We start from the raw sequence: 27500 nt of genomic DNA on the forward strand, positions 1-27500 counted from the left end.
GAGAGTCTGGGTGCATATCGATGCTTTACCACTGCAATACACTTTTACATTCATAAAATATATGAAATGAAGGATTGATGTGAAAACAATGCCAATACATTTCACACACACACACACACACACACACACACACACACACACAATCGAGCAGTAGGAGGCGAGCAACCATCTCTAATGCGCAAAACGTAGACGATAAGATCACAGAAAGGAATGGCAGAGAGACGGTGCGGAAAGTGCAGAGGAGGGGGAGGAGAAGAAGAGGAGGAGGAGGAAGAGGAGGAAAAGGAGGAGGAGGAGGAGGAGGAGGAGGAGGAGAGACAGGCGGCAGTGAGGGGTCAGCGTCGTGCGAGGAAGAAACAATTTGTCAGCGAGAAGGGACGAAGGGTATCTATGATGGGTCGTCAGTCACGGTGATGGAGGAGGAAATGGGGGATGAGAAAGAGAGAGAGAGAGAGAGAGAGAGAGAGAGAGAGAGAGAGAGAGAGAGAGAAATTTGCCGCCTCCTCCTCCTCCTCCTCCTCCTTCGTGATTGTCAAAAAGAAACACAGAGATCTCAGTCATCAGTGACAGCATTTAATTATCTAACATTCTCCTCACCGTAATCACCAACATAGCTGTCTTTTTACTCTGGGACATTCCAATTTCCATCTTCATATATCATTCCTATCTAATTACCACAGACTGATATTTTCATCAATCACTCGATTATCTAATGAAGCCTGGAGTCCGATATTTTGCTGCCAAGAAGCGTGCTGAAAATGTGGAATAAAAAAGATATTGTGAGAAAAGGGGAAGGGATGGAGCTATAGGGGGAGAGGGAGATATGGAGGGAGATGAAAAGGGAAGAAGGGAGAGGAGGCAGATGTAGGGGTCTTCATTGTGTCAGGGAAAGGGAAAGAGGGAACATTAGTAGAGGCTGGAGGGAAGTGGTGTAACTGTACTTGTAAAAAGAAATGGACATGAGGATGGTGGTGAAAAAGTTGTAGCAATAGAAATACTCATAGTAGTAGTAGTAGTAGTAGTAGTAGTAGTAGTGGTGGTGGTGGTGGTGGTGGTGGTGGTGGTGGTGGTGGTGATGGTGGTGTCGGTGTCGTATTGGCAGTGAAAACAGCTGAGCATTAGTGGCAGGTAATGCAGCAGTAATGGGAACACCAGTGGAGTGGTGGCAGTAACAATGACATTTGTAGTGGTGGAAGTAATAGTGGCAGTATTTCCAACATCAGTGTTAGTATTGGAAGCAATAATTGTAATTACACCGACAATAGAATAGAAAGACTAATCCAACCTACAGTGGCAGCACGTGCTTGAAGAGCCGTGGTAGTAGCAGTATTGACACCAGCAGTATACTCGTACCAGGAAGAGAGTCACGAGCGTCCTCACGCAGAAAATTCTTTGGGTTTCAATAAAGTCGTGTCTGTCATCCTTAAATTTATATATTTGTAACAACCTGCCTATAACAAACTTCTTTAACAGGAGACTGCTCCAGACTATTCCTTTCTTTACCACACTCATTAGAAACTTATTTATTCATCTGCCCATTTATTTTTGTGAATTAGTATGAACAGAAAGAAACGTTGTCTTTGTATTTCTTGGATACAAAACAGAAAGAAAAGTGGTCAGAGTGCACAGGAAGAACACAGGCAAGCCAGCAACTTCCCTTCGCTCCCCGTTAATGCCTTACCAAGAGCGCTTTGCAGTCGTAGCAGTAGGTGTCCAATTGCCAACTCCTTGCAAAAAACCTCCACACCATCTTATAAACTTTACTTTTCCTTCCCCATAGCATCACACAAAACCACTGGAAAGTTTACATACAGACTAGCTTACAGATCAAGTTTGGAAACGGAATATGCAGCGCAGTGAGAAAATATATACCTATTATTCTTAAACATCTTGGAAAAAAAAGAGTATATGTTTTTTTTTTGTTTTTTTCAAAGCACTCCAACAAGGAAGCAATACCAATTATATTCTGCCACAAGAACAAAAGTAAATATTATCCTGCAACAGTCGCATCTAGCAAGCACAACTTTACTTTTTTAATCTACAAAAGCAGAAACATAGGTATTTTTTTAAGTACTGCTGTTATTGTTGTTGTTGTTGTTGTGGTTGCTCCTATTACTGTACTGGTTGTTGTTGTAGATCCCTTTGCTTCTGCTGCTGTTCATGTCACACTCTTACGAATATCTGAATAAAAAAAAAGAGATGAAAAAGACGCCATATATACATCATCCCTTGTATGAAACCTCCGAACCGAGAAAAGGAAAGAAAAATCAAATCCCTATCGCTAGACATTAGTGAAAAAAACATCCCGTGTCCGAGTGCCATTACCGGCGCGGGGCAACGGAGGGAAAAAATAAGGAGAGCTTTTTCCGGACCATTGCAAAAAGCGGGATTGGTAAAGGACGCGAAAAAGAAAAGTGACAAAGTATTCGTAGGTTTCTTTTTTTTTTCTTTCTTTCTCTCTCTCTCTCTCTCTCTCTCTCTCTCTCTCTCTCTCTCTCTCTCTCTCTCTCTCTCTCTCTGTCTCTCTCTCTCTCTGTCTCTCTCTTTTCTTTTATTCAGCGATGAGGTTTTACTTCAAATTTGGAGGAGGCGAAAGAAAACCTTGAACACTCACCAAACATACATGCACATTCTCACGCATCCAACCACCCACCTACTCACACACACACACACACACACACACACACACACACACACACACACACACATACACAAACACACAAGGAAATGTAAAGCAGAAATTTAAAATCATCATCACTTGTATCACCACGGTGGCTACACAGACTGATACATTATAATTTCTTTTCTCATAACCAATGCATTTACCTCGAGTCGGAAGCGTCCACCTGTTACGTGACTTCTGTGCAGTTCAACGTTGGTTTCATAAAAAGCTTACACAGTTTCTCCTTCATTTAAAAATCGGCGAGCTCACCAATAAAACTATTTACTGTGATTTGGAGTCTTTCCGCAGAAAACACCGTTGAAGTAAAGAAAAAATAATGCGAAATGTCATTTATAAAAAACTAAAAGGAAAATGACGATTGAGGTATGAAGTGAACAAAGACCTAGAAACTGAATCAAAGGCTTATGAAACACTAACGTGAATGACATATTATGGAAACACAAGACAGTAATGAGAAGGACGCATCTTCAAAGTACGTAAAAAATGTAAGTATAAATATTTGTATGTGTTTGTGTGTGTGTGTGTGTGTGTGTGTGTGTGTGTGTGTGTGTGTGTGTATGTGTTAAAAGAAGACTCTTGAACGCCATCTGACTCAGTTTTGTTAGCTCTTTCCTCTGTGATTGCAAAGTAAATTAATATACAAGTCATGAAAGACAAGCAGTTACAGTCCGTTACTTGAATTGCGGTGTATTTCATTACTACTCTCGCTCTGTAAAGCGGCACCCCATTATTGCCACCTTCATTCACACGTCCAAATATCCAGGAAAGGGTGAAAATAAGGGAACAATCCATGAGTTTATTGAACGCTGTTGTGCACGGCTATGAGACTTGTAATGTGTTCCAATATTACACACACACACACACACACACACACACACACACACACACACACACACACACACACACACACACACCATTATCTCGTCAGCGGGGTTAAGTCTACTGATGGTCTCATTCCCGCTGTCAGGATGCAGGAGGGCGTAGTCCATCACTGGTGGTAATAATGCACAGTGGTGGCAGTGCGGGACCGGAATGACTTACCACACTGCTTGTGTCTCTAATACCAGGATGATTAAACACAAATTAGTACTTCAGAATAATGAGTCTCGCTGTTAACCTGATGTATGCTGCGCGATGATGTCAACAAAAATCGATGCGAAATTAATCACATTTTTGATGGGAGTAGTTAATTTATTATCTTTCCATGTCACGCACGATTCAGTAACTATTGATTAATCGGCTTCAATCGCACGTCCTTCACCTAGTAAGCTTGTTTACAGCGCGTCCAACCATTACGCGCTGATCGAAGATGACTTGAGTTTGTCTAATGATAGTTCAGGTGTGTCGCGCACCAGTGGTCGCCGCGAACCCGCCAGGCTGCCCTCTGTGCTACTCCAGTGCTTCACGTAGCAGCTTTTATAATCAAGTTAGTAGTCCACATATGATTGTGTTGAAGCGGCGTGATAGCAATACTCCTAAATCATCAGCACCCACATATATTCCATGGCCATATCGTATACGTGATCATCATCTCTGCAGCGCTGCGCACAGTCACGGTTAACGCCAGATCATCTCATTCATATTCAAGATTGCTTAAATCGCCTGTCTTTCCAAGTTTGAGAAACCGCAGTGCAGCTGATGGCCTGCAGTCACTCCTTTACAGCTGTCTTACATGTCAGGTATAGAAAGTGGAACATGGAAATGTCACCACGCAAAATTTGTAGTTTGGAAATGCATAAATAACATTCTTTGATTGAAGGACATGATCCAACCGAGCACTCCTCATGGTAATGAAGTTCATGTGTCAGTAACAACTAGTGGTTAAATTCATGATAACAGGTGTCTTACTAATAATAAGTTTGCCTAAATATAATGAAAAGTTGCAGTCGTTTTTTAGTAGCTCCATGAATAATGTATATTGTATTTGATTGACACCAGATTAAGAAACTACTGACGCACTGTCACGATGTGTAGTGTAACCTTCATCTTGCAAAGAGGTAGCAGTGCAGGGTGCTGCTCTTAATATTTTTCTGATTATATGAAAGAGAAAACTGCGTCTTTTGTTCTCTCCCGTCTGCAGCGAAATGAGATCCTGCTAAGTTAATTTGCATAAATTTTATATGGTTTGTCATTAACATTGCTTTACGAGTATACGTAAGAGTAGGAGAATGGAAGTTACGTGCATACGAGGAACTGTCACTCATAATAATAGGTTCGGTTGATTTCGGATATGTAATTCGATTCATTCAGTGATTTTGTATTGGCAATCTTTTCTTGTTCGTGAAGGGAAACGTAATTACGAAAAGGATTACAGATGGTTTCTAGTAACAGTAATGAACTTTCTATTTCTTTACTATTCTTGATTCATTCCTTGAAAAAAGGTGAACATTTTTCCATTCCAAAATATTTAACTGAAAATACATATAATTATTTTTATTATTATTACTATTATTATTTATTTTTTCTTTTTTACCAAAGGAAAGCAGAAAGTAAAGACTGGGTTGGTGTTACTGCTGAAACTGACACCACTAACGTCATCACCTTCTCCTCCTCCTCCTCCTTCATCTTTCTCCATGTTCTCCTCTTCCTCTTCCTCTTCTTCCTCCTACTGCCAGCACGCCTTAAGAAAAATGGCTTGGTATACTATCATGTCATATACTTGCAAAATTTTCATCTCTCCCTTAATAAGCTGACACATACATATTCCAAAACAAAAGCCAAACTGCAGAGTATTAAACAATGTGCGGACACTGTTATATGTTGCACACACACACACACACACACATACACACACACATGAAGGAAAAAAAATTAAACACCAATAAAAGAAAAAAGCACAAAAGCAGCAGCATCAACCGGAAAACAACAAGATCAGCAACAACAACAACAACAACAACAACAACAACAACAACAACAATCACCATCAAACATTGCAACGACTCCCTGACGCACCTGTGTAAATATCTTTCGGAAACAAATTCCAGGTTTTCCATTTCCCATCTATCCCACTTTCTTTTTTTTTTTTCTTATTTTTCGTAGGTATTTCTTCTTTTCTCGCTCTTTCTCTCAGCTTTACGCAAACAAATTGTGTGTCCCAAGGGTTGACTTGAGGCGAGCGTCCCCCTAATCCTGACGAAGGCGCGGCCAGGGTAGAGCAAAAGGCTTCCTGGGACTCGTTTATCCTCTCTCTCTCTCTCTCTCTCTCTCTCTCTCTCTCTCTCTCTCTCTCTCTCTCTCTCTCTCTGACGTCTTGTATCTTCGGACAAACAGCTCCTCTACATTCCCTAAGCTTGGTCTGACCGCCCAGCTTCCGGAAATGGGCGACGAGGGAAGGACACGAGGTAATACTTTGTCTTTTAACTGTGTGTGTGTGTGTGTGTGTGTGTGAAAAGAAAGAAAGGAAGCATCTCTGACTCCACTGCATATCAACGGATGTTTTTTTATTCTTATCATGCCATACCAGCAAAACTGTATGTACTCATGTCTCCATTTAGTTTACCGTCTGTCACTCCTCTTCAGTCTGCCCTTCTGTCACTCTACTTCATCTGTCATACACACGACATTTGTCTTGTTCTGTCCATGCACACTTTTTTTTCTATAATTTATATAAAAAAATGTCATCTTTCCATTGTTCTTTCATCCATGTTATGTATTTTAAGGATTTTTTTTTAACTAGTTTATAAATACACACATATATGCATATAAATACATACATATATATATGTATGGATGGAAATACATATATCCATCCATACATAGCTATAATACTACAGTATAATGTCAAGTGCTCTACCATTTCTTCCCTCTTGTCAGCCCCGCCCCTCCAAAATGTCACCCCGCACCTCCTCCACCACCACCACCACCACCTTACCACCACGGCCTCCCTGATCGCCTGGTTGGCTCGTGAAAGAACGCTAACGAGGGTCTTGTGTTAAGAAAACGACCTCTCCTTCTGTGCCCACTAACTGACGAGCATGTAATTTCACTAGTGACTGCCGCCAGCAATGTAAACTGCCTGGTATGTTGCTTGGCGGGGTCGTTTAGCCCCGCGACGAGAAGGGAAGGGTAGTGGTGGTGGTGGTGGTGGTGGTGGATGAGAAGGAAGAGAGCTTGTCAAGACTAAGGCGGCAACATTGTCGTCTTTGTCATCGTCTTCGTCGTCATCGTCCTCGTCGTCGTCGTCGCCGTCGTCGTCGTCGACCTCCTCCTCCTCCTCCTCCTCCTTCTCTTCTTCTTCTTCTTCTTCTTCTTCTTCTTCTTCTTCTTCCTCCTCCTCCTCCTCCTCCTCCTCTTCCTCCTCCTCCTCCTCCTCCTTCTTCGCCAAGACACAGAACAGGCACTTACCCAGAAGAATGTGCCTGCCTGCCTGTCTCTCTCTCTCTCTCTCTCTCTCTCTCTCTCTCTCTCTCTCTCTCTCTCTCTCTCTCTCTCTCTCTCTCTCTCTCTCTCTCTCTCTCTCTCTCTCTCTCTCTCTCTCTCTCTCTCTCTCTGTGTGTGTGTGTGTGTGTGTGTGTGTGTGTGTGTGTGTGTGTGTGTGTGTGTGTGTGTGTGTGTGTGTGTGTGTGTTGCTATATTTTCCTCTTAACTGAATGCATCCGTATAAACACCGCAAACACATAACTACTACGGAAGACTTGATGGTATACTAAATAAGAAAACATACAATAAATAATAAGATAACGTTTAAGTTGTCATATAAAGCTAACCGAAGATGCACTACAGATGCAAAAAGTAAATCATACGTCACTGTGAAAATATCATAAATCACAAACCGGAACTACTAGCAAACTGGTGACTCAGAAGCGGTTAAGCCAGCGAGGCATCAACTAACCACGATTAATGTTTTGCATCTCATAATGTGACTCTGAAATGAAAATATAGAAAGTCACTAATACGGAATGGATTACAATACGGAAACGACATGTACAAGGAAAAAAAGACAAATCTAGGGTTTCGCATTGATGAAATATGACAAAGTCACATACATACACACACACACACACACACACACACACACACACACAGATCAATGCAAGATTCGCGTCTTATAAAAAAAATAGAAAATAAAAAAAATAACGGTCAAAATATTTCCACCATATGAGTTAATCTCTAGTTCTTAATTTCAGAAAGTAGTAAATGGTCTCCCTATACTATGTGTGTGTGTGTGTGTGTGTGTGTGTGTGAGTGTTTCAAATTGAAAGAAAACCGCAGAATAAAACGTGTCGAGTCCGTAATCACAGTGATGAAGGGACGATAAGACCTCAATCAGCAAAGTGAACTGAGGGGGGACAAAGGTACAACTGATTAAAAAGATGAAAACTAAAATAAAAATAAAACACTGAGCGCGTAACTATTCCAGGTGACGGTGAGAATGACTGCGTGACAAGAGAGGCAAGGGCATTCATTCCATTTCAAAAAGCTTCCCTACATGCTTGTGTTGATCACCAAACCGAAATATTATTCGAGCTAACAACCTGCCGTATACAAAAAAAAATAAAAAATTTCTGTTAGCCTTAACAATGTATGTTAGCTAGCAGGAGAAGATTAAAAGTTATGCGCCAAAGCTTAACTAGCAAATATTAATTAACAAATAGCTGTTTGTTTGTTGCTGCTAATCAGCCTTAAGGGTAGCAGCTTACCTACATAGAAATTGGCATAATAAGAAAACTGGAGCATGAAAACGACTAATTTTATTTGTTCACTACTTTTTGAATAATTAGTGATAAATAAAATGCATAAAATGATGAATCTATGAAGTTAAAGAGGATTTACTAATTGGCCATTCCTTGGCGGTCACTGTTCACTGGTCACACGAGGTACAGTCGGCTCCATACTTGATGAAGCATCCTTCTATCGTTATTTTTTTTTTAGCTAAAGCGACATGTCAACTCGAGGGATTTTAGTAGGTAAATATCATCAGCCAGAGGTCGTGATGCATAAATTAAGCCAAATCTCCTTTCTCAACCCCACTCCATGTCCGCCTCCCCGTCCCCACTCCATCCTTGTTTTTACATTTATCATACCCCCATCCCTCTCTCCTCTCTTCTCTCTGTCTATCTATCTATCTATCTATCTATCTATCTATCTATCTATCTATCTATCTATCTATCTATATATATATATATATATATATATATATATATATATATATATATATATATATATATATATATATATATATATATATATATATATATATATATATATATATATACATAGATAGATAGATAGATATGTAGATAGGTAGATAGACAGTTAGATAAATATATAGATATATAGATAGATAGATAGATAGATACACAGATAGATTGATAGATAGATAGGTAGATCGCAGTGTGGAGGGAGTGAGAAAACCAGGCGGAGCGGAGACGACTCAGAGCGTTTAACGTCATAGAAGCTGTTTTAGCTAAAGATGAGATGTGAATTTTCCAGTTTAGGTTATAAACAAAAGACAGACCGAGGATGTTCACGTCGGCACGGCGGCACGGTGGCACGGCGGCACAGACGGGGGCACGGCGGCACAGAGGCACGGCGGCATGACGGCATGGCGCACGGCGGCACAGCGGCACTGCGGATCGACGGCATGGTGGCACGGTTGCAGAGCGTCACGGCAGCACGGCGGCACGGCTGTACGGCGGCACGTCGGCACGGACGGCATTGTGATATGACGACACGGTGGCACGGTGGCAAGGCTGCAGGACGGCAGGGCGGCACGGGGGCATAGCGGCAGGGCGGCACGGCGGCACAGCGGCACTGTGGCACATCGCCACAGCGGTACGGCGGCATGGCGGCACGGGCGGAAGTAAGGCTGCACGGCGGCACGCGGCACGGCGGCAGTGGTGGCACGGCCGCACGGCGGCACGGCGGAACCCGTGGCGGCAAGGCAGCACGACGGCACGGGCGGCGGCACTACGGAACGGTGGCAGTACAGCGGCACAGCGGCAGCATGGCGGCGCGGGGGGCGGGACGGCGGCACGGCGGTACGGGTGGTGGCACGGGCGGCGGCACGGGCGGCGGTACGGCGGCACGGCGGCAAGGGTAGTACTAGTAGTAGTCGTAGAAGAAGGGGAGAGAGAGAGAGAGAGAGAGAGAGAGAGAGAGAGAGAGAGAGAGAGAGAGAGAGAGAGAGAGAGAGAGAGAAAGGAGGAGGACTGGAAGGAGAAGAGACGGAAGAAAAGAGAGAGAGGTGAAGTAACTATAGGGGAGGAGGGAATGGTAAATATGGGGGGAAGAGGAGGTGTATGTGAAAGAGGGGTGTGGAGGGGAGAGAAAGATGTCAGGCTTAAAATTCTTACGTCACAGGTAGCTCTAGCCAATCACCGCTGCCATGAAAGAAGAAAAAAAGATGACAGGTGTCGCTTTCGTTGGAAATATAGATAAAAAAAACTGCTTCATCAAGTAGGGAGCCGACTGTACATATAAACAAAACAAAACATGGCGGGAGTTGAGAATATAGCAGAGGAAGGCCAAGTGGTGCCAGGAGGAGTCTCCTCCTTGTCAACGCTATCCAAGAACAGCGTTTGATTGTCAATGACCGCTTCAAGCCTAAAGAAGAGGGTTGACTCATCCAAAATCCTGGCTTTGTGTAGTGACTCAGGCCACCTTGTCAAAATGTCAAGTAATATATACCTGACATCACACACCACTTGAACATTTATGCTGTGGTAGCGTTTTATGTTGATGTACAAGTGTTCATTAACGGTGAGAGCCACATTTCTTATGTGTGTGCCGTCTATAGCTGTCACAACACCCGGAAAGCCACTGATTTCCATGGAATCCTCCTGTTTTCGTTGTACTTCTTGCTGCGTGCGTGGGAACTTCTCATACTGGCGAACAATGTATGGGTGAGACAATGCATCTACCACCTGGGTAATCACTCGGCTGATTGTAGGCTGTGTTGCCCTAAAGTCGTCACAGCTGCACTGTTGCGTTTTACAGTGGCTAAATATCTTAAAGTAATAGCTACTTTCGTCTCAGGACTCACTGATTGGTTTCTTTCTGTCCTGCTCTAAGGCCGGTCTCTCACCAAGTCTACCACTGCTACTCTTCCAGCACGGTCGAGCAGAATCTCTTTGATTAGTTCCGCATCGCTGCATTCTTCAAAGACATCTCTTCTTGGACGAAATGTGCGCCTTCTCCTTGGATGTTGGTGTCCCTGGTCAGTCATATTCACACCTAAAAGCTGTTTGTTAAGAGATAGAAATCCTCCCAAAGACTCTTAGCTCAACAATACTTTTAAGGCCCTAACAAGTTTTGAGCAATCACTTTTAGCTATTAACAGGAGAATGTTAGGGCTTAGCCTCCCTAAACTACTGTTTGCTGGATCAACGATTTTTTTTTTTTTTTTTTTTTTGTATAAGGGTTCTGAGAATATCCTGTAAATGGGAGAGCTTTCCGGTGTGTTAGTGTTGTGATGACGAAGAATCTTTCCATGGACGCATTTCATTTGGGCAGTATATTTCATTTGCTAATCTGTTGGGCGTCTGTTTATCATATCATTTTGGCGACAAACATTAGTAAATCTGTGGAGTGGTACCCATCATTTGGGTGCATTTTGGATAAAGCAAGAACAAAAGTCCTGTAGAACTGTTTCTCATAACTGGTCGATAATTAAGAGTAATTTGAAGTAGTAGTGGAACCTTTAGGAACGCACAGAGGATTCAACAACAGGACTAGTAAGCGGGACTCTTCTAGGATTATTTAGCTTCAGGTGGGTTCCCTGCACTTCTGAAATCACCTGTGTTTATATCTCATTTGGTTAAGGGATAATAAAATGTTTCGAACGTTTCAAATCTAACAACAAGACCATCAGGTGTCACGTATGGAGTTGGAACACGTTTTGGACACTCGTCGACAACGTAAAAATAAACACGAGTCACATGAGCCGCGTCACGTACTGAGACTACACACTGTCACCAAATCAACATACAAGTATCCAAATGACTACAAAGCTTAACGCCATTTACCTTACTTCCCTCAGCGGTGGTCGAGGCAGATGAGGTCGTGCTGGTTTTGCTGGCAGTGGTGGTGGTGATGGTGATGGTGGTGGAAGCAGCAGTAGCCATGCCTGTGGTGTCGTGGAGGCGCTGGCTGCAGGGTCACATTAAGGGCTTACTGCACGTTCAGCTCATCGTGCCGTGCTGTAAATGCCTGGCGGTGTGGCTGACTGTCCCTAAGTGTCCCCAGGAATCAGCGTCCACTTCCGTCTGTTGCAAAAGCTGCAGGAGGAGGGAATTAACGTTTAGTCCTCCTCTATTTGTATGATTATCAAGTGTACATAATTGAGTTGGGCACGAGCTGATCACCAAACGAAAATAACGACATCTTTTAATATTTTGTTGTGCATTTATTAATTTCTTTTACTGCTTGAAATGAAGGCAACGAATTTTCTCTTGCTTTACGATCCGTCGATGAGTTTTATGGAATTTACTATCAAGTTACTGAATTACTTACTGCCTTAATGTTGATAACTTTTAAGGTAGTAAGCCAATTATTTCACAGGTTTCACTTATTAGGCATATAATCATATTTAGTTTGGAAGACACAAATCAAGGTCACTACAGCCAAACACTGGATGTTATCAAAAAAAAAAAAATAAATAAATAAATAAATAAATAAATAAATAAATAAATCTTTTACTCATTTTAATGTACTGGGATGGTGCATGGGGCAATTCTCAGAGGAACGTAACTTTTACTGGCGAGTTATGTTGGCTTATCACAAATATACTTTTCTCAAAATCTGTTGATTGACCTTTACTCGGTGACAGCAGCCTCTTCATGACATACAGACGAACACGGCAATCATTGGAAAATTACGTGAAGCAACAGACGATCTAAAATGATTGTATTTGATAAAGTGTTACTCTACTTCACGATGAACAGACTGTGATTGGAGGTCTGGATCACTCTGAAATGAATTACTACAACAAAGTTTAGTTCGAGTAATTGAAGCAGGTTTTATATCAATCATGCAACGACGCAACGAACATCGGCCATCGAAGCCTTACCAACAGCTGTCAGCCATTTCGTTCAGTTAAACATTTTTTCCTAATAATTCGTGACATAAATTCAAATCTGTCCGTCAGTAGGACGATTTTAATGCTACTGGTTGTTGTATATCACTCTTTGCTACAGAATATCTTCTGCGCATATTCGTTCAACTTTTTATCTATATTTCGCAAAGGGACCTAAGAGTCTTTTTTTTTTATTTATTTATTTTTTTAATGCAAACATGTAAAGTTACTACGTACGAGTAATCCAGTCTTACAATATGTGTGTGTGCGTGTGTGTGTGCGTGTATGTGTCAAACTAATATTCATGCAAAGTCAATAAGAAGAAATTAAAGTATAACAATCCTAACATGGCGATTCTTAAAACACATGACTCACCAATAAGTCTGTTAACTCATCTATTCATCTGTTAATTTGTATGTATTCGAATCTATTGACTTATCTATCTAATTTATTTGTGCGGTGTGTATCCCAGCAAAGGGCAAGGAGAGAATCAGGTAAGCCCTCTTCCGGTTATACGTATAAAGCATCTGATTAATATTGATGGCAGTTCTTATAATAGAAACACGGTGGCATTTAGAACCTGTACGTAAGAGTCACCGGCACAACACACACACACACACACACACACACCAGTTGTAACTAAAAAAAAAAAAAAAAAAAAAAAAGGTGAAAAGGTGTCTCATCTCTGCCAGGAAATGTTCAATAAAGCAGCATGAACTTTTGCAGGATAATGTCAGAGGTGCATTCCAACTCCTGTCGTCAGGCCCCGCGGGATAAGGTGTTACAAGTTCTAGTGGAAAATGGCACGAGGGCACGAGATATTCCGGGAGCAGATGGAGGACGGCGGTGTATGAGCTGGTGAATGGAGAGGTAAACGTGTGTGTGTGTGTGTGTGTGTGTGTGTGTGTGTGTGAATGCAAGTTTGTTTTGTAAGACCTCACTAATGGACATTAAAAAAAAATGAATAAATAAAGAAAATATTTTAACTATTCTAATAAAAAAGATATTTAAGTATAATAAGTGATAATAATAAAATAGGAAGAAGACGGAACGGACTAAAATAACTTTTAACCTTCATCATGCTTTGCCTCCATTTTTTTTTTTTATGATAGTGTTCTGATGTCATGGCTTTTAAAAAGAAAGGATACAAAAAATAAATTAATTAATTTTAAAAAAATATAGGAAAGTAAAATAAAACTTGTTTCTTATACGACATTATGACAGGCATAATTTCCATGAATCATTGTGGAGTAAGAGTAACATTTTTACTTCATCCACAAAGCACTTTTGTAAAGAATATTTACACTTCTTTTGAGTGAAGAATTCAATATCACATCACGGCGCTAAAGGAAGAATATACAGGTCTCCCTTTCATTCCATTTTCTGTGAAGAAAGCTTACCTAAAGAAAACTCAAAACATATTCACATTAACTACAACAATAAATTAATGTTAACTATAAATGAAAGATATAAACAATGTCCTCGATTAAGGAGGTAGATATTTCAATCCACCTCATGGATAATTGCTAAATAAATAAAATAGATATATGAGTTATCCTTCCATTACTTTCGTTTTCTTTATGGAACACCAACTAGCAAAAAGAAAACTGATATTTACACAAGCTAGAAAACCAATATTTACCACTTCATCATGAATTCCGACATAGAATCTATAAATAAAAACAGTAACGTGGTTAATTCCACATCCTATCTTTCTCCAACTTTCTTTCACCTCTTCTCTTCCCACCCATTTTCTCTTAGCTATCTTCCTCTCTTCACCCCCTTAAAAAAAAAAAAAAAAAAAAATCCGACATAGTGGAGGGATGAATGAGTGTTACTCCTTCTGCTAGACACTCACCACTATTCGATTTTGCGTGGTTGCGACTTGAGTAAAAAAAAAAAAAATCATTATTTGTCATCAGAGACTTACGAGAAATGGGAACACGGAGCCTTGTATAAGCTAGGAAAACAGGATTATGAAGGGTAATGTGAGTTATAACAAGACTTGGGAGGTTAATGTGAAGGAAAGAGAACTAGGGGAGTTAATATGAGCTGAGAAAACAATAACCAAGCACAAAACATGAATGGTTGATGAGGATTCAGGGAACCCTTTTGATTTAAACGGCTTTGGAATGGACGGCGTAAGAGAACTCCTGTCACAAGGCTTATTGATGTTTCTCGTGAATTCCTGTCTCTGTTTCCTGCATCTTTCTTCACAACTACAATCCTCCCCCCCTCTGTATTCCTTCCTCGCTATCTTGTAGTCAGATTCTTTCACGATTCACTATATAACAGCATATTATCCGTAAAACTTTATGAATGAGATGGTTTTTACATCTCTGAGTGTAAGCACAGTGACAGCTTTTCTCTCCCTGGCATAACACAAAATACGTTATGGTATAGGTAACACAAAGGTCTCTACAAAGGTACACAAAAGGTTAAGGACAGCAGTAAGTTTATGATGAGTAAGATAAAGGAAAATTAAATTAGAGATATAAATAAGGTTGGGAGAGAATCTTGAGGCAATCGAGTATCGTTATAAAACTACAAATTTTCCTAATAGACTAGTATCGTTCCTGTACTCATCAAATTTAATCAAGGGGCACTGAATAGATAGCAGTGGCCAGGCAGTGACGGGCATGGAAATAGTTGAGTCTGTGCAGAATTTTTCTGGCTGCTCACTGCCATTCTCTCTTTTACCTATATTTTCTATCTGCCAGAGAGTCAGTTTCATGGATAACTAATATAATTGGCATTATTCTTTGTTTTTTTTCCCCATAGGGACTTAACATGTTGACATGTTGTAGAATGACAACACTTCAAGCTTGATAAAATGTCTGATGCAAGCTTACGCATACATACATATGTACTTACCGACATAAAAAATAAGTAGAAGATATTACTAGGGAGTGCTGAAGGGAAGGGGAGAAGAGGATCGGAGTAACAGCAGAAATACTAATTAAAAAGTAACTGAGGGTGGAGGAGGAGAGGGGGGAGGTGATAGTGGCACTGGTAGGGAGAATGGAAGGGATAAAGGAGGTGGAGGAGGACGAGGTATCAAAAGCAAGGGAAGATAAACAGAGGGACTGGTGATGGTGGGGGTGAGGGAGATGGACGGGGACGCACCGGTCATAGAAATTAACGGGTGGACTTACTTTTTTTTTTTTTTATGTAGGAAGGACACTTGCCAAGGGCAACAAAAATCCAATAAAAAGAAAATGCCCACTGAAATGCCAGTCCCACAAAAGGGTCAAAGCAGTGGTCAAAAATTGATGAATAAGTGTCTTGAAACCTCCCTCTTGAAGGAATTCAAGTCATAGGAAGGTGGAAATACAGAAGCAGGCAGGGAGTTCCAGAGTTTACCAGAGAAAGGGATGAATGACTGAGAATACTGGTTAACTCTTGCGTTAGAGAGGTGGACAGAACAGGGGTGAGAGAAAGAAGAAAGTCTTGTGCAGCGAGGCCGCGGAAGGAGGGGAGGCATGCAGTTGGTAAGATCAGAAGAGCAGTTAGCATGAAAATAGCGGTAGAAGACAGCTAGAGATGCAACATTGCGGCGGTGAGAGAGAGGCTGAAGACAGTCAGTTAGAGGAGAGGAGTTGATGAGACGAAAAGCTTTTGATTCCACCCTGTCTAGAAGAGCAGTATGAGTGGAACCCCCCAAGACATGTGAAGCATACTCCATACATGGACGGATAAGACCCTTGTACAGAGTTAGCAGCTGGGGGGGTGAGAAAAACTGGCGGAGACGTCTCAGAACACCTAACTTCATAGAAGCTGTTTTAGCTAGAGATGAGATGTGAAGTTTCCAGTTCAGATTATAAGTAAAGGACAGACCGAGGATGTTCAGTGTAGAAGAGGGGGACAGATGAGTGTCATTGAAGAAGAGGGGATAGTTGTCTAGAAGGTTGTGTCGAGTTGATAGATGGAGGAATTGAGATTTTGAGGCATTGAACAATACCAAGTTTGCTCTGCCCCAATCAGAAATTTTTGAAAGATCAGAAGTCAAGCGTTCTGTGGCTTCCCTGCGTGATATGTTTACCTCCTGAAGGGTTGGACGTCTATGAAAAGACGTGGAAAAGTGCAGGGTGGTATCATCAGCGTAGGAGTGGATAGGACAAGAAGTTTGGTTTAGAAGATCATTAATGAATAATAAGAAGAGAGTGGGTAACAGGACAGAACCCTGAGGAACACCACTGTTAATAGATTTAGGAGAAGAACAGTGACCGTCTACCACAGCAGCAATAGAACGGTCACAAAGGAAACTTGAGATAAAGTTACAGAGAGAAGGATAGAAACCGTAGGAGGGTAGTTTGGAAATCAAAGCTTTGTGCCAGACTCTATCAAAAGCTTTTGATATGTCCAAGGCAACAGCAAAAGTTTCACCAAAATCTCTAAAAGAGGATGACCAAGACTCAGTAAGGAAAGCCAGAAGATCACCAGTAGAGCGGCCTTGACGGAACCCATACTGGCGATCAAATAGAAGGTTGTGAAGTGATAGATGTTTAAGAATCTTCCTGTTGAGGATAGATTAAAAAACTTTAGATAGGCAGGAAATTAATTTTTGAGTGAAGGGTGTGTGTGTGTTATTAGGTGCTTGTAGTTTTGTGTGGAGGAAGAGAGTTGTCTTTAGAGGGCAGGCTGTGACGGCCCTCTTGTGTTGTGAGACACAAAAGGAAACGTTCAGTGAGGTCATAGCTGGGTTTAATTAAAAGTTCACAGCACCCCCTGAACAGTGTTTTAGACCTCACTGGGAGTAATTATCGTTTCGGCAGATGTCTACTGCCTCCTCCAGTCTAGTTGATTTCAAATACTAAAAGACGAAGGAAAAGCTGCTGTTTACTACTAATTTATAGTTTCTATAGGTATTTCTTTCGTTTTTATGTATCGGGAGAAGAGACACAGTAGGCAAGATAGTAATTCAATCTCTAAAATGAGATCCCGTAGGAACGCCTTAGTTTAAACTAACATAGTTTTCAAGTCGTTTGGTGGCAAGGATGGCTCTTTCAACGATTCCCAAGGCTATCACTAGTGTATAACTGGATTTTCCTAGTAGCTTTCCCCAGCAGCAAGATATTTAAGTGTTATGATCACCTTAATTTCGGGGGTAAGTGGATTTCCCCTTTCTGTGTCACTCTTTAAGGCTTCCTTCACTAGACAGGTGACAAAGAGAATACCTGCACCGTCTAAACAATATCTTATGATGAATTCCGTGTCACTAAGTTGATTTAGTACGTCCTATCTAGGTAAATAATTCCTGAGCTGGAGATGTTGCGGGGTGGTCATATTGGCAGTGGGAACGTCTGCCAGTCTTAGCATCCCGAGCGGATTTATGACAGATGAGCAGTTTATGACAACAATGTGCCATTTTGCCCTAGTTATGACACGTTTCATACCTAAGACTCCTTAGGACCACTCCTTGAATACGGCTCCAGGTGGGACAGGTCAAGTGGGTGGGGCTCAAGGTTAATTCTTTACGGGGTTAAACCAATCACTGGAAGAGAGCAGCCTTCGTCATGTTGGAGGTGACACACGTCGCTACTGAATACCTATATAGAGCAGGACTGGCACTGGTTTTACTGCAGCCGAGCGTACGTACTTATAAACAATCTTCAGCAACTAACCTGTGCTTCCCCAATCTATTAGTCATCATTAACCAACACACAAAAAGACTGCCTTGGAAGACTCAAACAAAGGGGGCGGTCAAAAAAATTTCTAGGGTCAAACTACACAACATAAGAGCAGGCCTTCCCGACCCTGGCTCTACTCCTTCAGGGACGTCTATCACAAGGCCTTTCAAAAACATGGTCTGTTTTTTAAATCACCTAAATCACACGGACCTCTTTCCTTCCCCCGCCCCACCTTCCCCCCCCATCCCTTCTTTAGTTGTGAGCCTCCTCGTCGCACTCAGAGCCAGGACATACAGATACAAATGCAGTCGGGTTCCGTTCACAGCATACATCAATAACAATCCTCCCTGAATATAAACCCAAGTATATCTTTCGCTGCCTTAAAATTATCATCTGTCACTCACGCACTTCCTCTGCTGACTCCTCCATTTCGTCACTCACTCGTCTTGTAATGTATGTTAGATTGCTAGTATGTGAGTGTACCGAAGTGAACCGCCCACGTCTTTCCACACTTTTAGGAAAGACTACCAAGATGTCAACAAACCAATGCAACCGTGTGTGTTTTCAGATGCTTGACTGTATTTTACTCATTAAACCGATTAAACCAGTTATCATTATTATTATTATTATTATTACACACACACACACACACACACACACACACACATACGATAGCAGCACTGTCAACACACACCTACGTAGATACATCACACAGGACACACACAACCCATGCCACAGCTCCCTACAACACAGTATGGTAGGATGTTACACATATACGTTTCTAGTCTCCAAACCCAAGTACCTATGATTATTTTTTTTTTTTTTTTACTGTACAGTCTGTAAATCTGTCACTTACATAAATTTGCGTATAAAAAATAAGTAAAATAGATACGTAAAATTAAACACGATATTGTACCTTTGAAAAAAGTGCATAATAGCAGTTGTTATGCGCATTTCATGTGCAATACAAAAACTACTATCAGTAGTATCTTGTTGATACATTGATAAGACTTCAGTACGTTTAACATCAGCAAACAGTGATATTTACAATTTTTTTTTTTCCGATAGCAAATATTCATGAGCAACTAACACTGAAGTAGACAACAGACAGAAGGTTCCAGAAGTGATGCAGCCATCATAATTATATACTTCAAATCGAATTCATTATTACGGACACAGTCCTGTGTTTACGAGCGTGGCTCCTTAACCTGATGCCTGTCAACGCATCCCTCACAGATGGTGATGAGAAAATAAACAGAATAAAACCAGTCACCTAATGCTAAACTTTTTACCAACACAAGGTAGAGTAGACACAGCTCGTCACCAGGCCGAAGAGAACCACGAAACACTGTTAACAAAACCACACTTCCTGGAGGCACCAGTCTTCCTCCGACCTATATGTCTTGAACGAAAACTCCCATATCTCTTGTTGCCCCATCTATCCAGAAGAGAGAACACTTCCCGCAACTCAGCCATGACACACACACGCTATATGCAAACTCTAGAGCAGGCCAACCCGCAATGGACACACGTGACAGCGTCTAATACTTCATCCAGTGCTAGTCAAGGATTCCTGATCTAAACACTGGGTTGCGTAGAATAAATTCCTAAAACTTTTGAGCTAAATCAGAAGTATGTGGCCAGCTGTGCTATGCCTAAGCTTCTTGGATGAAGTAGTTTGGTTCACGAGACTATCCCTTGTCCACCAGGGACTGAGGGGGCTAAGAGTGTGAAGAATGTATGTACGAGTGTGTGATGCTTTGTCTGGGCCAACCCGTGTGAGATTGCCGGATAGATAGATGAATACAAAAAAATCCTGCTACCTCGAGGGATCACAGCCATGACGGTCTTACATCCATAAACAGGCTTAGCCGCAAGCAAACATCATCACAGAGACGCATGAAGCAATGCATCAAGCTGTTTGAGGGCAAGGCAATGGCGTGTACTCGCGTCACAATGCATATTACTGAAGAGCTACGTACCTATTGTTCCTTACTTTCTCCGTAAGTCTGATAAGATAGCGCTCTTATCACTAAGGTTTATGGTATATCAGAGAAATGAGGTGTTTTTTTATATGTATTGATGTGTATTAGTAAATTACACAAGTACATTTCATAACCTTGTGGTGTCTTATCTGTCTGACGCAGTTCTATACATAACCAATATTTTTCATTGCCTGCTGGAGCTCTGACACTGTGGGAAAGTCAATGGGTACGTACGAAGAAAAGACTTAAACTTAATCTTAAACTTCCGGAGTTCTGGTCTCCATGTTACGGGAAGGAGATAGATTTGCGAGTGTCAGTAGACAGGAGAATGACTAAAGAGGGAGAAGGGATGCGTAATATCCCTTACGAAAGGAGATTAAAGTTTTTACATTTAATATTATTCGTTAAAGAGGCGTGAATGATTAGATACATTTATGATGGGGGGTGATAAGTGGACAGAAATACTGGGAGTGCCACGTGTAGGCCTACTGGTTTGCAGCTTGCCGTATTTTCTTATGCACTACTACTACTGCTCCTACTCCTGCTCCTCCTCTTCCTCCTCCTCCTACTATTATTACTTCCACTACTACCATTGCTACTACTACCACTGTTACTACTACTACTACTACTATTACTACTACTACTACTATTACTACTACTACTACTACTACTCGTACTGCTTCTAATAACAATACTAATGGTGAAAATGATGATAATTACAACATCCCAACAAAGCCGAGCCGGTGCCTGCCGTGCGTCATGTGAGCACCCAGCACCCTCCCTGTGTGGGCCGCGACGCCGGAAACACGTGAGAAGGCCTTATTTAGCCCCGCCGCCCCCACCACTCCCAGGGGCGGCGGGGCGGGGCGGGTGTCCCTCGTGGCCTCATACACTGCTGTCTGGATTTGATCAGCCTGTTTTATTTGGAGAATTCCTCCTAAATCCGTTACACAATGCTGCCCCACCAATTAAACTTTCCCTTCAGCGTTTTAGCGGGAAATGCCAACAGATACGACCCCAATTCCCAGCTATTATTCCTCTATCTCCTAATAAATTACAGTGTATTATTTTTCGTTAAAACATGAGAATTCGTTACGTGCATAATTCTCTACATAAAACTCCGCATCACCATAGCTAAAGGATGAGCCTCTAAAACTGCATATAAATTACAGAAATAAATTTAGTGGCAACTGAATTTTTAAAAGGGTTGGGGCGTCTGCTTGTCTCCGGGCGAAGGGTTGCCACTCTGTCGATTCTAGTCTGTATGCATGTAAGGTTTTGTTTCCCTCCCAACGCTTGCTAACTAAACCACCCTACCGCCTTGTACGGCACCGGCGTCGTCACTCTCAGTGACAGGGAGGGTCTGGACGCTGCGGGGATGAGCCACGTAGTCGCCGCCACGACAACCGCAGGATGGCGAGGCTCAGATGTAACCTTGAAATAACATATTAATGTCTGCGATACGCTCTCGCAGGCCAAACCGAGCCGCGCCACTGCTCACCACGGCCGGCGCCTCCCATAGCTCCCTCCCCCTGCGTGACTCCTCGCCATCACTCTCCCAGCCTACCCATGGACATAGGAACCGTGCCTCATAGACGGCGAAGAGTAAATGATAATCATTCCTTCCCTGAATTTCAAGTTACAACATTCATCTCAGCATGACGATCCTCAGTAGCAATGCCGCCAGTTGTCCCCCCTCTCTCCCTCCCTTTGAAACACTCCCTCTGTCGCCGGGAAGACTGAACACCGAGGCCGGCTTCCCTTCCTTTTTTTTTTTTTTTTTCGAGTAGACGAAGAATAAGGGAAATAGAAAGTAACATATGGCAACTGCGTCGAGCCACGCCACAACCGCGAAGCCGTGAGCCGCCACCGCTGCCGCCGCCACCACCACCACCGCCACCACACTGCCACAACAATTTCCACGCGACAACCAAATAGGAATCGTGAATAATACAGCGGTGTCTCTAGTTATCAGTACACATTCAGCGAGGCCTTCACGTAGCGCTGCATCACCCAACCCTCATCCCGAGTTCCCACACCCACGCGAGTTAACCAGAGTGCCTCCTCACCCCTCCCTCCCGCAACTCCCCCACCCAGCAAATAATAAAGCGAGGAGGCACTGGGAACACATTACTGAATAGACTCTGCTCCTCCCCTTCCTTCCCTCTTTGCCTGCTCAACATGCCCCATTCAACAAAACAAACACGGGTTACACGACGTTGCCGACAAACAGTGACGAGGTCGGGAGAGAAGGCGAGTATTTATAAACACTGAGAAAAAGGATGAACTGTAACCGTAAAGATCCAAAGAACACACACACACACACACACACACACACACACACAAAGCCACAATCATCGTGACAAGACGAACACGAATATTATCAGAATTCGTGCTATTAGGGCAGCACACTCAATAATTATCAGAACCCAGAGTTTCCTCCCACGCTGTATGCTGCCAACATTAGTCAGAACAGGCGTGTGTTTTGCAGCAGAGATAAGATATTAAAACATTTATTCCGGTAAGATGTAAAGACATGAAAAGGAGAGGAGTGACAGGCCACCTTGAATGGTAGAAATAAGAGACAATGCAAGAGTATCAGTGTAAAGAATCACGTGGTTATCATGGGGAAAAAAAAAATATCGTAACACTGACGCTAAGAATCAGGAGCACTACGGCGTTGTTTATCAAAGCGAAGGCAAGAATGACAAGCAACGTGAGGCAAATGACACGTAACAAATGTAGTGAGTTCTTAACATATGCGACGGCGAGGTTAGACAGTACGATGTAATGCGCTGAATGACGGGCATGCTGCGTGAAGAATAAACGAACCGGATGATGAAAAACAGGCATTGTCATCTCGACTGTTTAGTGTACATTGCTTCTCTCTCTCTCTCTCTCTCTCTCTCTCTCTCTCTCTCTCTCTCTCTCTCTCTCTCTCTCTCTCTCTCTCTCTCTCTCCTCACCTGGCTTCTCAAGGTCTTATTCTGATAGCACATGTGAGCAACACAGTCCAGGCCACACCTCATCATTACAACATTACTCACCATGCGCGCACACACACACACACACACACACACACACACACACACACACACACACACACACACATGCAAAAGAAGACACAAATCAACCTAGTTACGCTCTCCTTGACAGAAGTGTTTCAACTCGAGAAGAAGATCGTTTTATCACTCCTACCTCACCCACTTTACCTTCACCACCCCCCATCACGCCACACCACACCCACCTACTCACAGTCCCTATGCAGCAACTCAACCACTTTAAACACCCACTTAGTCACTCATTCACCTAACCTTACCCAATACCTACTTACTCATCCACGTCCAGTCCCCGTCTTTACTAGTGACAATAGACACGCCAGCCTTACTTACTCAACTGCTTCACTTACTAACCCAGCCATTAAAGTATCAGCTAACCACACACCAAACTATCAAAGGGCATATCTCTCTCTCTCTCTCTCTCTCTCTCTCTCTCTCTCTCTCTCTCTCTCTCTCTCTCTCTCTCTCTCTCTCTCTCTCTCTCTCTCTCAGTGAATCATCGCAATTTGAATTAACATTATACATAAAAATATGCATTAATATACACGATAAATATATATCTCCTCCATGAGACATTATTACAGAAACGAGGGATTTATTGCACTAGATAGATAAAAGACAAGTGTACGTGTGTGTGTGTGTGTGTGTGTGTGTGTGTGTGTGTGTCGCTAGCCAGATGTTCCAGGTTAGTTTAGAAGAGGGGAAAACACAAACAAAATAAAAGATATTTCTCCCTGTGATTGAGAGGTTAATATTAGGTTAGAAATGTGTGAGGGGGAAAAAGCGCAAAGTGAGTGCAAAAAATGTCCAGAGAGAGAGAGAGAGAGAGAGAGAGAGAGAGAGAGAGAGAGAGAGAGAGAGAGAGAGAGAGAGAGAGAGAGAGAGGAATTTCTATACCAAGCACATGATATAGGAATTTCCAAACTTATAACATATTCACACGTCCTACACTTACATACGCTTATGGCATCACGCACATACACCTCATGTATATAGATTAACAACACCTTAATCTTACCTTAAGCACAAACACCTTTTACACTTTATACAAATGAAAGGCCTCATCTCACTTTTCACGAACTCATAACAATCCCCTTTTTCTGTCCTTTCCTTTTTCATACCAGCAGGAAAACCACCTCCCAGGAAAGAAAGGAAGGGGGGGCGAAACTGGAAAAGCATAAGGATAAAACACTATAATCTCTTTCCACTAAATACAAGTGAATGAATGGATATGTGGATGGCTGGATGGTCTGGCAGGTGGGTATAGACATGCAGGGAGGGGGATGAGTGAAGTGGATGGCAGGTAAGCAGGTTAATGGCATCACCTCTATATGAATATGATAATGCAGTGCAGGCTATTCCCTCAAGTACCACCGTCACGTGTGTGTGTGTGTGTGTGTGTGTATGTGTGTGTGTGTGTGTATGTGTATCGTGAACGCCAGCAGTTCGTCGGCCGCCTGTGTGCTTCATAGATCAGAAAAGTAATTTTGCCAGTGTACTTGCGCAAAATTGTACCCATTACGTCCGGAAATTGTTATTGGATAATCATAAATAATGGGAACTTTGTGGTCGAGGAAGCGACACTGTGTCATGCCGGAGCTGCGAGTTTTGTCCTGATATATATATTTTTTTTTTTTGTACAACTGTATTCATATATTTTTTTATGATATAGTTTGAAGCACGTTGTCACGCTACCTAATATTTTAACACCAACAACTGAAACAATAAATTTTACACGCTGCATTGATTTGGCACGTGATTTTTACGTATACATTTAGTGTGTGTGTGTGTGTGTGTGTGTGTGTGTGTGTGTGTGTGTGTGTGTGTGGAAGCTGCTGTTGGTCAGTTTATATACAGCCACATCCCAACACAAGAAGTAATGTGGTAAACACAGTCCTGTCCTACTCATACACAATTGTCACAGAAGCGGCTCTTGTGCTTCATTCCCCATGCAAGGTGCCACAAACCAAGTGTTCTTCAAGACCGGCGGAATTAAAGCGTATGTCCTCGGTAGCAGAGCGTAACAACAAACTAGTTTTGTGCCTCAATGTCTTTGAGTCACCACTTCTTACATATTATCATCTCAGGATTAAATATGAATAAAAATACCGCAGCATTGTGGTGAGTAAACACGAGATAAAGGAAAAGCATTTTTTTTTTCTAGCGTTTCAACTACCTCATTCCCAAGTTACGAAAAAAAAAAAATACTGGTTTTTCTTCCCCTGTTTTTTGCACCATTAGATTCCGCTTACTCATCTTTCCCAAACAAAAAATAAGTTATGCATGGACAGCTGACCAATATGAATGAAGGAAAAATTTCAAGGTAAAGATATTTAGAATATGATTCTCACCTTTCTCACCTTACCCTATGAAACCTCATTTTCAATAGGTCAGGTGTTGAATATGTCGCTATCATTCAGAGTCCTAACTTGAGGAGTAAAATCACATGAATAAACCAGGACAGAATATAAGCAGAGTAGCTATGGAAAGTCAGCAGTGTATGAAGAACTTCAGCTGCGAGGTAAGAAAAACATTGCCAGACATGAAGAAATAAAAGTAGAGACACGATAATGACATAAATATGTGTAACATAAATTAGATACATTGTCCGAAACGACCGTGTAACACTTGAAAACGGCAGATAAATTGGCCAAAGCGGGAAATTGTTATAGATAAGAGTAGAGTTGTACAAAAAAAAAAAAAAATAAAAAATATAGCTTTCCTGCATGAGCTACAAACTCTTGAAACCAGGTAATAAAGGCAAGTGCGTGTGCTGAAAATTGCCTAGATTTAAAGGAGTGTATGATAATGTAATATTAGAAGAGGGTAAATCACAACGTTGCCTCGATCCTATTAGCGCACGATTAGATCAAAACACTTAGGTAGGAACAGGGTCTCATATCAAGAGGTTTACAGACAAGAGTAAATGGTCTCTCTCGTTTCTTTCCTTGCTAATGAAACAAACACAGGGTGCCTATCAATCGCCCCACGAGCAGAGGAAGTGTTCATTAACCTGCGTCACGTATGCATGAGTTAGAGTACAGTTCTTCATCACAGAGGCGGCACGAGGAACACCCACTGTCTTATGACGTGTGACAAGACAGACAAACAGGACAGACAGGACCTCTCTCTCTCTCTCTCTCTCTCTCTCTCTCTCTCTCTCTCTCTCTCTCTCTCTCTCTCTCTCTCTCTCTCTCATTGTTTATTACCGCAGTGGAAACACACTCAAACACACACACACATTAATACTATCACCATTACGACAATGACATGCACACAATACGAGTATAATGAACAGTTACAGTCTTGACACAGGGAAAGGTGTGGTAACCGAGAAGAGGCAAAGGTAAATGCTTAAGGATTTTCTTACTGGAAGTTCATTTTTTATTTTCATTTATTTATTTATTTTATTTTATTTTTTTATTTTTTTTTTTTTTGCACATCAACAACTGATTATGGAAAAACTATGAACGTCACTCGTTTAACTTGCCCCACAGCTTCATGTGCGGCAAAACACGATGGATTCCACTGTCCTTATAAGGCACATGCTCCACTGAGTCCTCAAGCACCAAGCGTCCCTCATAGATTCCATACATTTACGAGCGCACGAGGCTCAGCGATTGCTACTGATGATTGCTAGATGTGCAGGAACAAAAACTTATTCCCAGTGCCACCATTAATTACTTTTTGGTGGACATTTTTGTTTTATACCCGTTTATATTTTGTTACCCTTGGCCAGTATGAAATTAAATAGTGGTATACAAGGAATATAAATAATATACATGGAATAAATAGTATACATGGAATCAAATAATGACATACAGAGTGGAAGAAGAAAAGTTTTTGCATGGTGAACGTTGGGGTCGCAAAGTGATGGCGGTGAGGAAGAGGCACTGGTAGTTAGTTAGACGCTCCCCACAGAACCTTCAGGTATGTGAGGAGGCATCCCCGACATCCTGAAGCAATTTATGAGTTACCGACAGTATATTAGATAGTTAATGGTTTCCATACTTGGGAGATTCATTCATATAATATAGTATACCTAATTAAGAATCTTTAGAAGGGTCCTCGTACTCCAGATTATTAAGTCACCATTGGAATCATGGTGAGATTTTCTTCTGTTTTTCC

At 41.9% G+C, this 27500-nt stretch overlaps 1 long non-coding RNA gene across 2 annotated transcripts in view; it reads right to left on the reverse strand.

Annotated features, from left to right (window-relative positions):
• The window catches only part of LOC135111324 (uncharacterized), a 43976-nt gene that overhangs the window by 12694 nt on the left and 3782 nt on the right, over positions 1-27500 (reverse strand). Inside the window, exons 2-3 of one of the 2 annotated variants that reach the window (XR_010273700.1) lie at positions 11650-11901; positions 1693-2181 (exon numbers count right to left, since the gene is read on the reverse strand). This is a non-coding gene — a long non-coding RNA (uncharacterized LOC135111324). Of the gene's footprint in view, positions 1-1692; positions 2182-11649; positions 11902-27500 lie in introns of those variants that run through there. The other variant, XR_010273701.1, reaches the window with a different exon arrangement.

Source organism: Scylla paramamosain, chromosome 21 (genome assembly GCF_035594125.1).
Source record: "Scylla paramamosain isolate STU-SP2022 chromosome 21, ASM3559412v1, whole genome shotgun sequence".
Taxonomy (NCBI): domain Eukaryota; kingdom Metazoa; phylum Arthropoda; class Malacostraca; order Decapoda; family Portunidae; genus Scylla; species Scylla paramamosain.